This window comes from Poromitra crassiceps (assembly GCF_964638095.1).
Source record: "Poromitra crassiceps genome assembly, chromosome: 2".
NCBI classification, from domain to species: Eukaryota; Metazoa; Chordata; class Actinopteri; order Beryciformes; family Melamphaidae; genus Poromitra; species Poromitra crassiceps.
This window is the reverse complement of record NC_139624.1, coordinates 41,384,696-41,399,787: the sequence shown is the minus strand read 5'-3', so window position 1 is coordinate 41,399,787 and position 15,092 is coordinate 41,384,696. Positions and strand designations below refer to the sequence as shown.

The 15,092-nt window shown below is 42.7% G+C and overlaps 1 protein-coding gene across 1 annotated transcript in view; it reads right to left on the bottom strand.

Annotated features, from left to right (window-relative positions):
- The window catches only part of atp2b1a (ATPase plasma membrane Ca2+ transporting 1a), an 89,679-nt gene extending 76,031 nt beyond the window's left edge, over window positions 1–13,648 (bottom strand). Inside the window, exon 1 of the mRNA XM_083632027.1 lies at window positions 13,606–13,648. The gene's annotated coding sequence lies outside the window, so the exon portion shown is untranslated. The remainder of the gene's footprint in view (window positions 1–13,605) is intronic.
- Between the last annotated feature and the right edge of the window lie 1,444 nt (window positions 13,649–15,092).

The window sequence follows — 15,092 nt, the reverse complement described above, 5'->3', positions numbered from 1 at the left end:
ACAGCACAAGCCCTCCAAAAAGCCAGGGGAAAACCCTGCCATAACTCTGAGCTTAGTTAGCAAACTTTGTTAAGATGGACCAAATGAGTACCAATGAATAAGTCAGACTCCACTTAGGGCTGGGCAATATATCGAATATACTCGATGTATCGCGGCTTGTGCCACGTGAGATGTAGTAAATGACTATATCGCAAACATTCGAGTATAATTGTCACGCATTGTTTACAACTTAAGCCGCCGGCATGACTCGCTTCACGTTTCCTCTTGTCAGCTCTCCCTCTCTCACACACAAACAGGAAGGGAGGGGGAATCCCATGCATACGTCAAACGCGTCAAACCGCATCAGACACACTCGCCCACGCTACGCGACGTCACAGACACTCGCCCGCTGCCTTGACACTCGCCGTCAAGCGATATTTTTTCCCCCCATGATGGTGAAGGCTAGGCGAAGGCATGACCCGCCCCTGTCAAGGCAGCGTGGAGGACGAGCCTGAGAGCCAGTAGTAGAGAATCCATCATCTGGCAGTGGTTTGGGTATCGCAAAGACGATGTTGAACCAACAACGGTTATCTGCAAAACATGCACCAAACCCGTCGGCTCCATAAAGTCAACCCCAGTGAGTCAAGTCAACACAGCGAGGTGCGTGCATGTGTGTGCGCGCATGTGTCTCAAAACGAAGGAATTTATCGTCACCACACCATTTAAAGTCAAACTGAACCTGTTTGTCATGTGCATAATGAGTCCGTTTCAGACTGAAAACATAGTTTGTCTAAGATGACAGGTTGAGAGGCGGGTCATCATAGTATCATGTCGATGATTTTATTTGACAATTCTGGGGACTGGATTGGGCTTTGGCCAATCCTGGCGTGTTCCGCCTCCAAATCGAGTGGGATTCAGTGTGTTGTGGCGCTCCCCTCGGGAAGAGCCTTTTGACGGGAGGAGTGGAGCTCAGCGAGCCGCAGGCAGCCAGCTGCCTTCGTGTTGCAGAGCAGAGAGTGCAGCACGTTGGCCTGGAATCTCCAAAGTGCGACCCCTGACAACCAAGCTCTCGGATTACTAGTAATGATGTTGTAATAACCACTACTGCCTGATGTAAACCAAAGTGCCCTTCTGGGACATATACTAAATATGATTGATTGATGTGTGCGCCATTATCGCTGCTGTAAATACGATATCCCTGGAATGCGCGTTTTAACGAGCGAGTTACATTTCTTTGCATTCTTAGAGATTAGGTTTTTTTTTTGTTCATGTTTCTAACAATTGGCCAAGTTAGTACGGTAGTTAGTTTATGGGATAGGAATTCTGGCAGATGACCGGCACTAGGTGCCATTTTCTACTTCATTTGGAAGAGAAAATTATCCAGAAATGAAGATTTGATTGACAGCTGCATGTCGTAATATGATTGGTTGAAATGGGGTAGAAATTTGATAGTACTAGGGTGACGTCAGCAAACTGTACATTACTGTTATCAATGAAATCTTGAAAAATGAACTTTTGATGTGAAAAACTGTGAAAAACTAAAGAAATTAGATTGTGATTTTGTTTGCATACATTATTAAATAGGTGCACTGCATACCCAGGTATTTGAACTAAAAGAAAAGAAAAGTCATTTTTGGGTTCAGCTTGACTTTAAAGAAGCAGATTGATAATCAACTTTAATAATGTTTTTCTGCAAATTGTGTCTCAGCGTTTCTGCGTGGCACTCAAGGTTAGGTCTGGCCAATATTGTGACTAGATGAGACCTAGATCTCGTTTTAGATTTTGTTATGGTAATATCGTGATACTGCATACTCGTCTTTTCCTGGTTTTTAAAGGCTGCAGTAAAGTGAAGTCATTTTATGAGCTTACCAGACAGACTTTTCTAGCTGTTCTATTATTTGCCTTTACCCACTTAACGTTATTCATTATATCATTATTCACTGATGATTTTTTTTTAATAAAAAATCACATAAATATAGTAAATATATTTTGTAAGAGTCCATATTGCCCGGCCCAATTTACAATAGAAAATCTAGCCCACTTTGTAGAAAATACCAAGATATATCATATTTCCCCATTCAGCCTAAAAATACTGAGATATGATTTTTGGTCCATATTGCCCAGCCCTACTAAGATCTTTGTTGTCGTCAGTGTTGGGGCTAGTAACGTGTTTTAGTAATGATGACCATGTTAGTGTTTCAATTATTGTAATCTGTTTGTAGTTACATTTAGAATATTTTTACTCACTGACTTTTTCATGTATACACGAGACTTTACTAAATGTTTGGTCATGGAAATTTGGTTTAAAGTCATGGAAAAGTCATGGAAATCCATTGGTCAAAATGTGTATGAACCCTGAAGGGTTAAATCGAGCATTTATGAGAGATTTAAAAAATATCGAGATATATATCGTGTATCGCGATATAGCCGAAAAATATCGTGATATTCTTTAGAGGCCATATCGCCCAGCCCTAACTCCACTTCTAAGTCCCTTGGTAGTAAAATCATTGGCCGTTACAATCCACACAGAAAAATAAGCAACACATGATCATGAGTAAAAAGTCATCATTACAATGTGCTTAAAAGTACAGCAGCAGACTATATTTAGCTTTCCAGTTTCCACAATAGTTTACTTAGAGGCGGAGCTCAATGTCACTTTAGACCCGCAATTGCTTACTCCCTATAACAATCCTTTCAATGTAAAGGAGCGTGCTCATTACACACTTTTGACTGAGGGAATAGGCTGATTGGAGGACAAATGTTAATTATTTTTTAATATTTTGATATGTGAAATGTCTGGTACTAGGTTATTCTTTTAATTGATTGAAGAGCAGAGCATGACACTGAAGTGGGTGACAGTGAGTGAGTGGACATATCAAGCCGCTGTGAGTGAAGTCATCCATGTTAAGGATGGAGCCTTCACTGCCTAGAAGAGACTGTACGGTCACTCTGAACCTGAATTAAGTGAAATGTATACTTGGGCGTCTAAGCTGTGCGCGTCGTAGCACAGATTCAAGATTCAAGATTTTTATTGTCACTCCATAGTACAAGTATCACGTGTGAAATTCTTGTGCTGTGGACTCCGTTTACAACATACGGTAGTACAAAATAACAGGGCATATGGGTGCAGGAAAACAACAAGAGACACAACAAGTAATAAGGCAGTAGAGTGATAAGACAAGTCAAAGACAGTACTTCCTAGGTTCCTCTATCTGTGTCAAAATCTTCCCATCTTTCTTACATCGTCTTTTTTCAAAAGAACTGGACTCCATAATTCTGTCCTACATATGGAATTATAAGAACCATAGAATTAAAAAAAAATCACTTGCAGAAACCCAAATCTGAAGGAGGACTAGCCTTACCTGTATTTAGACACTACTACTGTGCTGCCAATGTCAGGGCCCTAATGTTTTGGCGGCAAGGGACCCCTAGCAATTTAATTCTCGGGGCCCCCCTGTGGCTGAAAATGGAAGCCAATTCTATTGCCAACTCCTCTCTGCCAGCTATGTTATAAATTCTAAGCAAGAGCAGCCTGGGACTTTACGGAATTTAAGTTTTGTTGTGAAAAACTCTGTCAGAATTCTAAACCAAGTGAGGGGTTTTCTGAATCTACCGGTTGTTTCTGTCCACACACCAATTTGTTTTAATCATTCTTTTTTAGCTCCATGGTCAGACAAAAATTACCATGCCTGGAGTGAGAAGGGTCTGGTTTCCATCAGAGACCTATACATAGTAGGGCATTCACAGACTAGTCGACTAGTAAAACCACTAGTCGACACTGTGCTTAGTAGTCGACTAGTCGTTTAAAATATATATATATATATATATATATATATATCTTTAAGAAAGAACATGGAAGAACAGGTATTTACACGACATACATGGACTATCATATCCCATATCCCCCACTAAGAACATCAAAACACAACAAAACAAAACAAGAAAACTGCATAAGATACACAATAATCCAAGAACAAACAAGACTATTGGACAAACAACCAAACAAAAACAATGCATTAAAAGTAAATACATAGATCTTGCCCTGTTGGCAGCTAGGAAATGCATAGCTTTAAATTGGAAAGCATCCAATCCCCCAGCTGTAGTTCACTGGTGGAATGAACTCTCAAGCTACCATACGTTACCATTCTTAGACATCCCCAAAATATGGCAACCACATACAGAGTTTGACTTTAAGAACTTTTTACCCCAGTGTCATTAGGCTTATCAGGATAGGAGCTGAATGCATTGTTTTTGTTTGGTTGTTTGTCCAATAGTCTTGTTTGTTCTTGGATTATTGTGTATCTTATGCAGTTTTCTTGTTTTGTTTTGTTGTGTTTTGATGTTCTTTGTGGGGGATATGGGATATGGGATATGATAGTCCATGTATGTCGTGTAAATACCTCATGTTCTTTCTTAACTCATTGAGTGCCAATGACGACAATCGTCGTCAATTCGATTAGTGACGTAGAGTGCCAATGACGACGATTGTCGTCAATTGCGTTTTTTGACGGTGGGACGTGGATCAAAGCCTATTACATCTCCTATAAAAATATGGGAGCTATTGAAGGTGTATAACCTATTTTACAGACCCATTAGGTGGCGACAGTGCTCTCCAGATTAGAGAAAGGTCCGGAAAACAGCAGGAAAAAGCCCCGTGATGAAAGAGAAACCGCTCATGCTGCAGCCAGAGCCATATAGATGGCTCTGGCTGCAGCTGACGTTGGCTGCGAACAGCAGTCAATCCGCGCCCACAACTGAGCCCCTCTGCCTCTGTCTGTCTGTCTGCATAGTTTCTCCACACGATTAGCCGCCATAAAGGCAGCACCCGACGCCGAAGGGCCAAACCATTCTCAGCAGTCCGGTTTGGCTTTTCCGTGTAGCGCTGGGAGCCGGCGCACAAAAACGGAGTGCTCCGAAAATAGACTGGGTGCGTGAGGCTGTGTGTTAGTGTGAGGAGGAGTTTGCAGCTGAGGGGGGGAGAGGGGGGTGGGGCACGCAGGGCACCACACAACTACACCACGTCACTACATCAGAAAATATTAGCTTCAGACTCAGTGAATGTGCTTGAAATGCTTAATTTCACAAAAGGCGGAATATCTCAGCTTCTAATTTGAAACGTCTCTTTTTGCTCAAAACAACCTATCTTCTCCGGCTCATAACTAAAGAACGGAAAATGGTATCAATAAACTTTTTTTGCAGATGATAGAAGAGAGTCTCATCGTTCTTTGTGCGTGTTCGGTGTTTACATATAATATCACACAATATTCTGTGGGCCTCGAGAAATCACTGAAAACGCTCTGAAACTCTGGCACTGGGAGCGTCCGTTCTCCAAAAGTGGCTGGCACTCAATGAGTTAAAGATAAAAAAAAAAATATATATATATATATATATATATAAAAAATAAATAAAAACGACTAGTCGACTACCATTAGGGACGACTAGTCGACTAGTAAAATTCACTAGTCGTGAATTCCCTAATACATAGATGGTCATTTCGCATCCTTTGATCTTCTGAAGAGGAAATTTGAGTTGCCCAACACACACTGGTTTAGATACCTACAAGTTAGAAATTATGTTAGATCCAAGATTCGTGACTTTGAAGTTCTCCCAAATGAAAATGTTTTTTTTTAATGTTTTATCAATCCCCCCCCCCCTCACTCCAGGCATCTTATTTCTAGATTTGTATGTTTATTTTATGACTGCATCAGAGCCCCCACTGAGAGGATTAAAGAGGCATGGCAGGAGGAACTTGGTGTTGAATTGTCTGAAGCTATTTGGGACAGGAGTCTATCTGTGGTCCAACTCTGCTCAATTAACAGCAGACACCAGCTGATCCAATTTAAAGTCATTCACCGTCTCCATTATTCCAAGTCTAGATTGCACAAGATCTACCCTTCTGTCTCACCACTATGTGATAGGTGTCAGGTGTTAGAGGGTACATTGTCCCATGCTTTTTGGTTTTGTGCTTCATTATCTGGTTTTTGGGCCAAAATATTTGACTGGTACTCTAAGGCCTATAGAACAACCCTTCAGCCGGAGGCGGAACTCGCCATTTTCAGCTGCTCGGAATCCTCTCTGCTCCTCCCTACGGCTATACAACAGTCTCTGACGCAGGGAACAACTGTCGCCAAGAGACTCATTCTGAGGGAGCGGAAGTCTCCCTCTACACCTTCTTTTCAGCTGTGGCTGACGGACATGATCTCGGTTATACGTATGGAGAGGCTCCGGTTTTTGAGGACAAATTCTCTTGGGAAGTTCTTGGTTATCTGGGACCCGTTTCTGGCCTATTTGGATGAGGTTAATAGCGGTACGTGACTCGCATAACTGACTTCTCATGGACCCTTTGCGTGGGATCCCACGCACATCCCTTGCAGGCACATGGGGACCTTACGTGGCTGGTAGTGCCAAGCTGTAGTATTGGAATGTGAACTATGTTTGTTTTTTCTTTCTCTGTCTGACCCTTTTGTGTTGTTTCTGTTTTACGTTTTGAAAATTGCAAAAAAAAAGAAAAAAAAGACAGTGGCATATTCACTGCACATAGGTGCACATGGCATGTGCATACTTTAGACATACTTAAACATAGTTGACGTTCTATTTGCACAGGTGCAAATAGCATATACCTAATTAAACATACAATTAAACTTTAGACATACGTAATGGTAGCAGCTACAGTACGGTACAGTACAGCTACTAGGGCTGGGTATTGGCAAGGATCTCATGATACGATACGTATCACGATACTTGGGTCACGATACAATTGTATCACGATATATTGCGATGCGATACATATTGCGATATATTGCGATATTCTACAGAATTTACTCAAAATTAAATAATAGAGCTAAAGATATAACACACTGTGTACCACCCAGGTAGTGTAATAATATGTACATCACTTTATACTGATAAGTTAGTGGACAAATTTAGTCAAAACTACTGAGTGTTGAGTGTTACTGAACGCATCGATATGGGAAATATCGATACAGTATCGATTAGGGGTGGGAATCACCAGATGCAGAGGCCTGGCATGGCATGGCCTGCAAAAAAATATTGCCGTATCGATTATATTGCCCAGCCCTAACAGCTACTACACTATTTGTGTATGTTAAGGAGTCTCGTGGCCTGCGGGAAGAAACTGTCCCTCAAGCGATTTGTGCGTGCTTTTGGGACCCTGTATCTCCTCCCTGAGGGTAACAGGGAGAACAGGCTGTTGTGGGCAAGCCTGCCACCCTGTCGGCATAGGCAGCGTGCAGCTGCCAAAAATGTGACGCACCGTCGGGTCGACACAGTTGACGTGAACAGCGCAAGTATACTATAATGTAGATGGGGAGCTAACAGGAGAGAGTGAAAGCTATGACCAAGTATATGCACTGCGTCCTCTCCTTGGCCTAACTTCTAGTCATTGAAATCATAGTGAAATGACTCTTGAGAGGGTTGTAGGCCTACAAATGAGTACCGCAGGGATGACGGATTTTTGTAGGCTTAACCAGAAATCGCCGCCATGTTGGTTCATCAAGGGAAAAGTCTATGGGGTTTTAGAATGGGGATTTCACTAATAAGGTCTGTGGTTAACAAAAGTTTATGAGCGTTTTAATTTGCGTTCAGCAAGATCATCTTCACACACGTGGGCCACTTTTATCACTTTTGAAACTATATATATATATACACTGTATACTGTTAACTGAAAATCATGTAAAATATATATATATATATATATATATTTATTTTTTTATTTTTTTTACATGATTTTCAGTTAACATTTCAAACCACCTTTTCAAGTGGACCCTGTCACGGTACGCTGTTCTGCACCCGGGCACGGAACGCAACGTTCACACTCATGAAACAAACCGCACCTGGGGTCAATTTGGGGACAAGTGTGCTCGGAAACGGTCTCAAGTCACGAGTGTGAAAAAGCACCCCAAATGGTAGCTGTTGTGGCTAGCTAGATGGCCGTGGGCCTAGTGCAGCAGGCAGCGGGCTGCCGTTGTAGCACTCCCCGCTCGGAAAGGAAACCGCTTGTTGTGACTAACAAACCCAAAATAAAGCACTTTCGTACTCCCAGAGCTGGCGTAAACCATATAAAAAAAACGTGCTTTACCTGAAATAAAACGTCCAGGTTTTGCATCTTTAACTCCAAAAGCAACCCGCTAACCACTAACGGTAAGCTAACTAGGGCTAACGCTAATGCTTGTCATGTTGACAGCCCAGGTTTAACGTTTGTTACCGCTTTAATCATAACAGTCTACTATGCCTGTTGTCATTGTTTTATTTGAAGACTAAGTAGCCATTAGGGATGGGCGCGAGTACTCGGGTACTCGAGCACTCGTTCATAACGTCAGTAGTCGAGTAACGTTTCTGCTGTTCGGGTACTCGCCCCACTCCCCACCCCTTTAAAAGTGGTCTATCTACGCACGCATCGTCATGTGGATCTGGCAGCATGAACTGCACGGGCGTCAAGTCAGCCAGAATGTACAAGTAGCCTACGTCATCCACTTTGTTGCTTTCAAACTAAAATGCTTATTGTAACGTAACCTTATTTTGATTAATGCGTTACAGCCTCAGTTTCACGCCATATAACATCACAACGAGTATTTTGATACAAGGTTTGCTGCTTCATTCGTTGAAATACCTTTTGTCCTCCAACGTGCATCAATAAGCGATTTACTCTTGTTTAAGTAACATTATTTTGAAACTTTTAACCGGAAGTTTTCCAGCTCATCCCGAAAATGGTGGCCAGAGATATTCGAGACGCATGCTTCTTCATAGCGCACGCCCGATAAAACTCATTCACAACTTTGCACTAGTTTACTGACTACACTGTCGTTTCCCATAACGTTAGTCACAAGAAATGTGGAGAAATAATCACTTTTTGGGAGACAATCGCTTCATGGTGATCACTGTTCAGCTGCAGCTGTAACGTTAATCACACTGGTCAGTTTTCACTTTTTGGCAGAACACCGGACCTTGTAATCCGTGGATTTACGTTAGTGTAACAGTGATCATAAAGTAAAATGGATGATAGGCTACTGGACAATGGACATGTATTCGAATTGAGCCTTCGCTTGGGTTGTTTCACAACATTGTCCGCTCCGAAGCGCAAATGCCATCCATCCAACCATCGGAGATGCTGTCTGAGGTAGGCTTTACGTTAGCTTAGCGTCGCCTCACCTAATATCAGTCAGTCAGTCAGTCCCTCTCCTCGCATGCTCCAGGTAGCGCTTTCTCCATGCAAAAATGCAAACGTTATGTGTGAACAGCCCCACACACAGCAGATTACCCCTGCTCCGTCATTACCATAGTAATCACACAGACCCCCCCCCCCCCCCCCCGCGCGAGTACTCGAGCACTCGTTCATAATAGAAGGAGAGTACTCGACTATTTAAATTGCTTAAAATGCCCATCCCTAGTAGCCATAGGCTAGTTTCACTTCTATAAAAGCCTTTGTTGAGTTCTTTCTTATATTGAGTGATATACTTTATCTTTATGCCTACCCCACACTTCAGGATTTTCAAATCCTTGAAGATTATAAAAATCTTGAGAGCCCACACACTACAGGACAGAGAGAGCAGATTTTTTTACATTTCAATCTTGGGACACACACACAATCGCGTCTGTTCAAACGCAACCCCACACACTAGAAGATTATGCCGAAGATTCACCTTGGAAGCAGGGCTCGACGTTAACTTTTAAAATGCCTATTCAGTGTGCGCACCGGGTGTAGTAGTAGTAATAATGATAATAATAATAATAATAATAATACATTTGTGTCATTTCGTTTTCTAAACAAATCTTATTTAAAAAAAAATGTAAAATGTTTTTGAAGGATGTGCTGGTCGAGGTGTATGTTGTAGGGTTGTTGTAGGCTACATGCTTTGCAGTATAGCGTTATGCTGGAATTATGCTTGAAGTTTGGGCTGTCGCACGGAAATGAGAGACACTGAATCTTGACGAGGAAACGTGTGGAGCTTTTATACACTGTGTGGGTTTCTGCTCGCGGAAGTCTTGAAAACTCCACTTTGTCCGCCCAGCCGCGTCCATTCGGGGTGTAGGCCTACTGTGCACGGCCAGGCGAAACCGTCTGCACAGGTGCCTTGTGGAGGGGCACGTCTGCTGATTTGACTCACTTTTCCGTGCGGACACTCGCCGATGCGGGAAGCATATGAGAGCTAAGCGCTTGTTGTAGGCTACATGCTTTGCAGTATAGCATTAGTTTTCCGTCCCTTTCAAAGACGCACGGGTATTTCACCTCGATGACAATTTCCTCGTCCTTTGTTTCTGTGTGGGGCTGCGGACGCGGACCAGATTATTTTGCGAAAAACTGTAATGGAAACACAGCTACTACTGGCTCTCTGCTCAAGATGCAATCGCCTGTCGGGTTGTAAATATCTAACATGTTAGATATGCCCGATTCACAATCCCGATTGTGAATCTTTGAACCCCACACACTACAGGATAATTTGGGAAGATTATCTGCCCGACGCGGCTCAAATCGGGAGCACCCCCGAGAAAATCGGGAGGGGGGAATCTTGGCCATAATCTTGCAAATTATCCTGTAGTGTGGGGTAGGCATTAGTAGAGAAAATAAATTAACATTTGAAGAGCCAGAACTCAGTCAGAAGTGTTCTTTGTTTTATGTTGGCAATAGTGATGTCAGATTTGGTCAGGTCAGAGCTATGGAATATTAAATCATTCATCTTTGCTGACTACAGCTTAGTCTTTCTTAACCTCAGGTACATAAACTACAGGTTAAGAGGTTATTTTTAAAATACAAAAATATAATTATTATAGGTTATCGTATTATCGCTCATGAGAAGCAGATATTTATTGGTTATTGTATTGGCTGGGGGGGGGTGGAGATCCATATTGTGCATTGCTAATCATTAAAGTCTAAATCTCTATATGCCAAACTAGATAATCTCAATGAAATATCACCCACAATTGCTAAACCTCAAAACTGTTATTCAAATCATCATGCCCAACATAAATGGGAGCTCGGGCTCTGTCTGTCCCAAGCTCGTGCTCTGTCCCACTGTGATTGTCCCACTGTGACATCATCCGTGATGTCATAAAACCCACGGTGACATCATCCATGATGTCATAAATCCCACTGTGACATCATCAATGTCATAAATCCCACTGTGACATCATCAGTGATGTCATAAATCCTACTGTGACACCATCTGTGATGTCATAAATCCCACTGACATCATCAGTGATGTCATAAATCCCTGATCCCACTGATGACATCATCAGTGATGTCATAAATCTGACATTTATGACATCATCAGTGATGCTGGTCTCATTGTCCACACAGCGCCGAGTTCATCTGATCTACTTCACACTTGGCGGCCCTGCTCGGGACCAAAGTACGTGCAGTGTCGGATTTGGTGCAATTTGGACACGTTCAATATTAATAAACTTTGAATAAACAAGCGAACAGCGCTCTGTGCAGCAGCAGCGGGCACTGCACTAGTAGTATAGTAAAATCTAGACTGAATTCCAACAATCATTCACAATGACATTATTACATCAGGCATATACAGCAGCATGCCATTTCGTTTTTTTACAATAATGCTTATATCACAACTCATGGCTAGTAAAACTGATAACTATACTGGCCTTGATGATGATTCAAGCTTTTAGCATGGAATCACAGTGCAATTGAGTATGCAAAAATGTGAATAGATATTTAAGCACACCCTAACATTCTTTGTTTTAAATGTATTTTCTGATTAAATGACAGGACAGCATTAATTCAGTAGATCACAGGTGATTACACAAAGCCAGGGAGTGTTGCTGGCACTGCAACAAGCCGGGTGCTATTTAATTGGATAAGGGCTGATCCCTTCTACTAGACACCAAAAGGTGCTCATGTGACTGCGCAGTGCACTCACACCAACATGGAAGCTTTGCAGGTAACTAGAGGGCTACATCTCACAGATAAAATGTATGGACTAGTTCTATGGTACAATATACGAAGCAATAGTAGCAGCAGCAGCAGTATAGCAGTATAGTAGCAATAGTAGCAACTGTGTGTGTGTGTGTGTGTGTGTATAGAGAGAGAGAGAGAGAGAGAGAGAGAGAGAGAGAGAGAGAGAGAGAGAGAGAGAGAGAGAGAAGCTTGCCTGCATGTTAGATGGTGACATGAGCTGCTCTATTCTGAACATACCACCATTATGTGTTGGGTTTGCTGGGAAATTGCTGGTTAAATATTTAAAAAGTAAACATATCAAAAACACAAACAACACAGATCCCAGCATATAACGTTACTACAAGATGAAAGTTGAATGGATGTCCAAACAAAGTATGTCAGACAAATTGCTAAGGTTATAATTCGTACCGTTACTCAGGCTCAGCATGGACCATGGTATAGCGGTGCATTAACGTGTGGCCATTCATATCACACCTCATGGCTAGTAACTTCTTAGTTATAACTACATTATACTGTCTAGCGAAATGATAGATACTGTGCATCTGTGAATGACAGCTTGTAACAGAATCACACACGTTTCCCTTTTATGAACGGTAATGTTACAACTTAATTGCACCGATGAAACTGACAGCTCCCTCGCATGAAACATAGCCCCGTTAAGCTTTGCGGCGATTTCAATTTGATATTAACGTTACGTTAGACAACGATGTAACTGGAAGATAAAAAGCAGGGTTTGTTGTCTGAATCGTACCTGGTTTTCTCGACGACTGAACAAATCAGTGGTTAATTGCCCTGCAGCAAAGCTTTACACAAAAGCAAGCTAGCGTTGACATAAGCTAACACAATCTATTCAGGTCCAGATGAGCCCTGGCAATGTCTCCGCACAGGTAATGTAACGTTAACGGTACTGAAGGAGCACACTGCACTGACTGACGTTTCACTTACCGTCACTTTAAATCAGACACCAGGATGCGCTTGTTTTGACTTATTCCCTCAAGGGATATTTCAGATTAACCTTTGTCAGGATTTGTTCTTGGTGGAGTAACGCTAAACGTAACTTTTCTTAACATTGAAATATGACGAGGCATTTGCCACAATAATAATTAACTGATACAACAACAAAATTCGGGTTGTTTTACCCAGCCATGTGGCTTTATGTGGCTATTTCACAACCTAACCAGGTCCAACTGCAGTCCGCGAGCTGTGGGTAACGTTAGCGCGTGGGGTCCGACAGTTCAAAATAATGTCCCAGGCTAGCTTGGAAGCGAACTAACGTTAGCTTACTGACGTTAGCCTAACAATATGCTGCTTGTAAAGAGATGAAACAACATACAAGCCACTTTCAACACATTGTCAAGTCAAATCACTTGACGTTAGCTAGCCCAAGAGCAATGCAAATGTGTAAGTTGACTAACGTTAAATCAAAGCAAGACCATCTGCCAGCACCCCAACTTGGTTGGCAAACGAGACGCCCAATGTCAGTCTATCCAAGATATAACGTTAGCTAACGATGTTAGCTTGCTAACTACCCAAAGCACCTAAACCCACCAGTTTCTGGTCGTCGTTGATCCTTGCACACAAAAATGAGTAACCAAACCCGAAGATTCTATGGGCAATATCTACCACTTGGAAGCGACCATTAGCTTGCGGTAATTTATCCAGCTATCACAGAAAACACACCCAAAAATACTTACTCCGTTCTCTGAAGAACACCCCGGGTCCCTTTCTCTCTTTCGCTCCCCTCAGTCTCACCAAAGACCAGGCTCGCTCCCCTGATCTGAGGTAAAACCCCGCCCACTGCGCTGTCACAACCAAAGTCACTGGCCATCATCAAGATAGTTCCCATCCCTTTCGAGCGAAATCATTGTCCACTAGACCGGAAATCGCATAGCACATGCGTAGTACTGCCTAAAATTAGAACGGCGCTGACTGATTAAGTCAGAATGCTTAGCAAACGCATACATAATTCATGGGGAAACTGACGCATAGCCATTACTGAAATCACACATACAACATTGTCCCTCCTAAGAGTAAAACTAACAATTGTCGTAAAAATAAACAGATATTGAACCACATGTGATATTTCTTGACTGCTCAGACTGCCTTACGTTGATTTAAGCGAAGACGGAAAAGGCAGAGGTGCATACTCTCGTTTCGCCTGGTTACTTTCTGTAACACCGCCGGGGACATGTGAAGCACGTCAAGAGGAGGATGGGCATGGACCGTTGGTGTGGATCCCCATTGGCTTGGCCAGCATATCAGTCGCCTATGGAAACGCTTACGTCATGAGCCCTTACTACTCTTTGCTCCCCTAATAACGGGATTATTCAAAGATCAATTCTCCCCATCATATAGTACAGCGTGCAATGCATGTGCTCCGAAAACTCCCTGCCTTAGCATCACCTCTGCTGCCTGTCTGGTTGTCTGAACTCCACCTACATAAGCTCTTCCCTCGGCGCCTAATCAACCCTGACGTCATTCTTTCCATGACGTAGCGTTTTTTTTCTTCTTCCCTGCACTCAATGGCTGTATTCTTTGCCATTCTTTACCAGTCCTGTTGATGACTCTCACACTCGACAACCAGCCTCCCCACTGTGTTCCACTGTCAGTCAGATGCAATGAATTACAACACTTCGTCTTTATAGTCTCCCCCTTCCTCTTCCCCCCTTGCCTTCTATTTCTAATTACAGGTAGCCTACACAATCCTACTGTATAGAATGAAGGAAACTCTGTCCTGTCTGCCCCCCCCCCCCCCCCCCCCCCCCCCCCCCCCCCCCCCCCGTCTCTCTGAGCTCATTTATCTCCCCAGTCAGTTGGCCAATCAATCTGAAACTGCACATGGGTATTGAGAATTGACATAGGCAGGAACTAATTAAGCTTTTTTTTTTTTCAGTTTCCCACATTTAAGCGGTTTATGAGCATTTTTCTGCATGGACTGAGTTCTCCTTGGTGCAGTTTGGCCTTGGTGTTTGCAGAGAGGAGTGTGAACTTCAGGGCACACAGACACAGAAGCAGAGAGAGAGAGCAGTGCGTGCGTGTGTGCGTGTGTGTGTGTGTGTGTGTACACAGAAGCAGAGAGGGCAATGTGAGTATGTGTGTGTCTCTCTGTATGAATCTGTTTATCTCCTCATCAACAGGTTGGCCAATCAATCTGAACTTAACCATTGACTTCGGCAGGGAC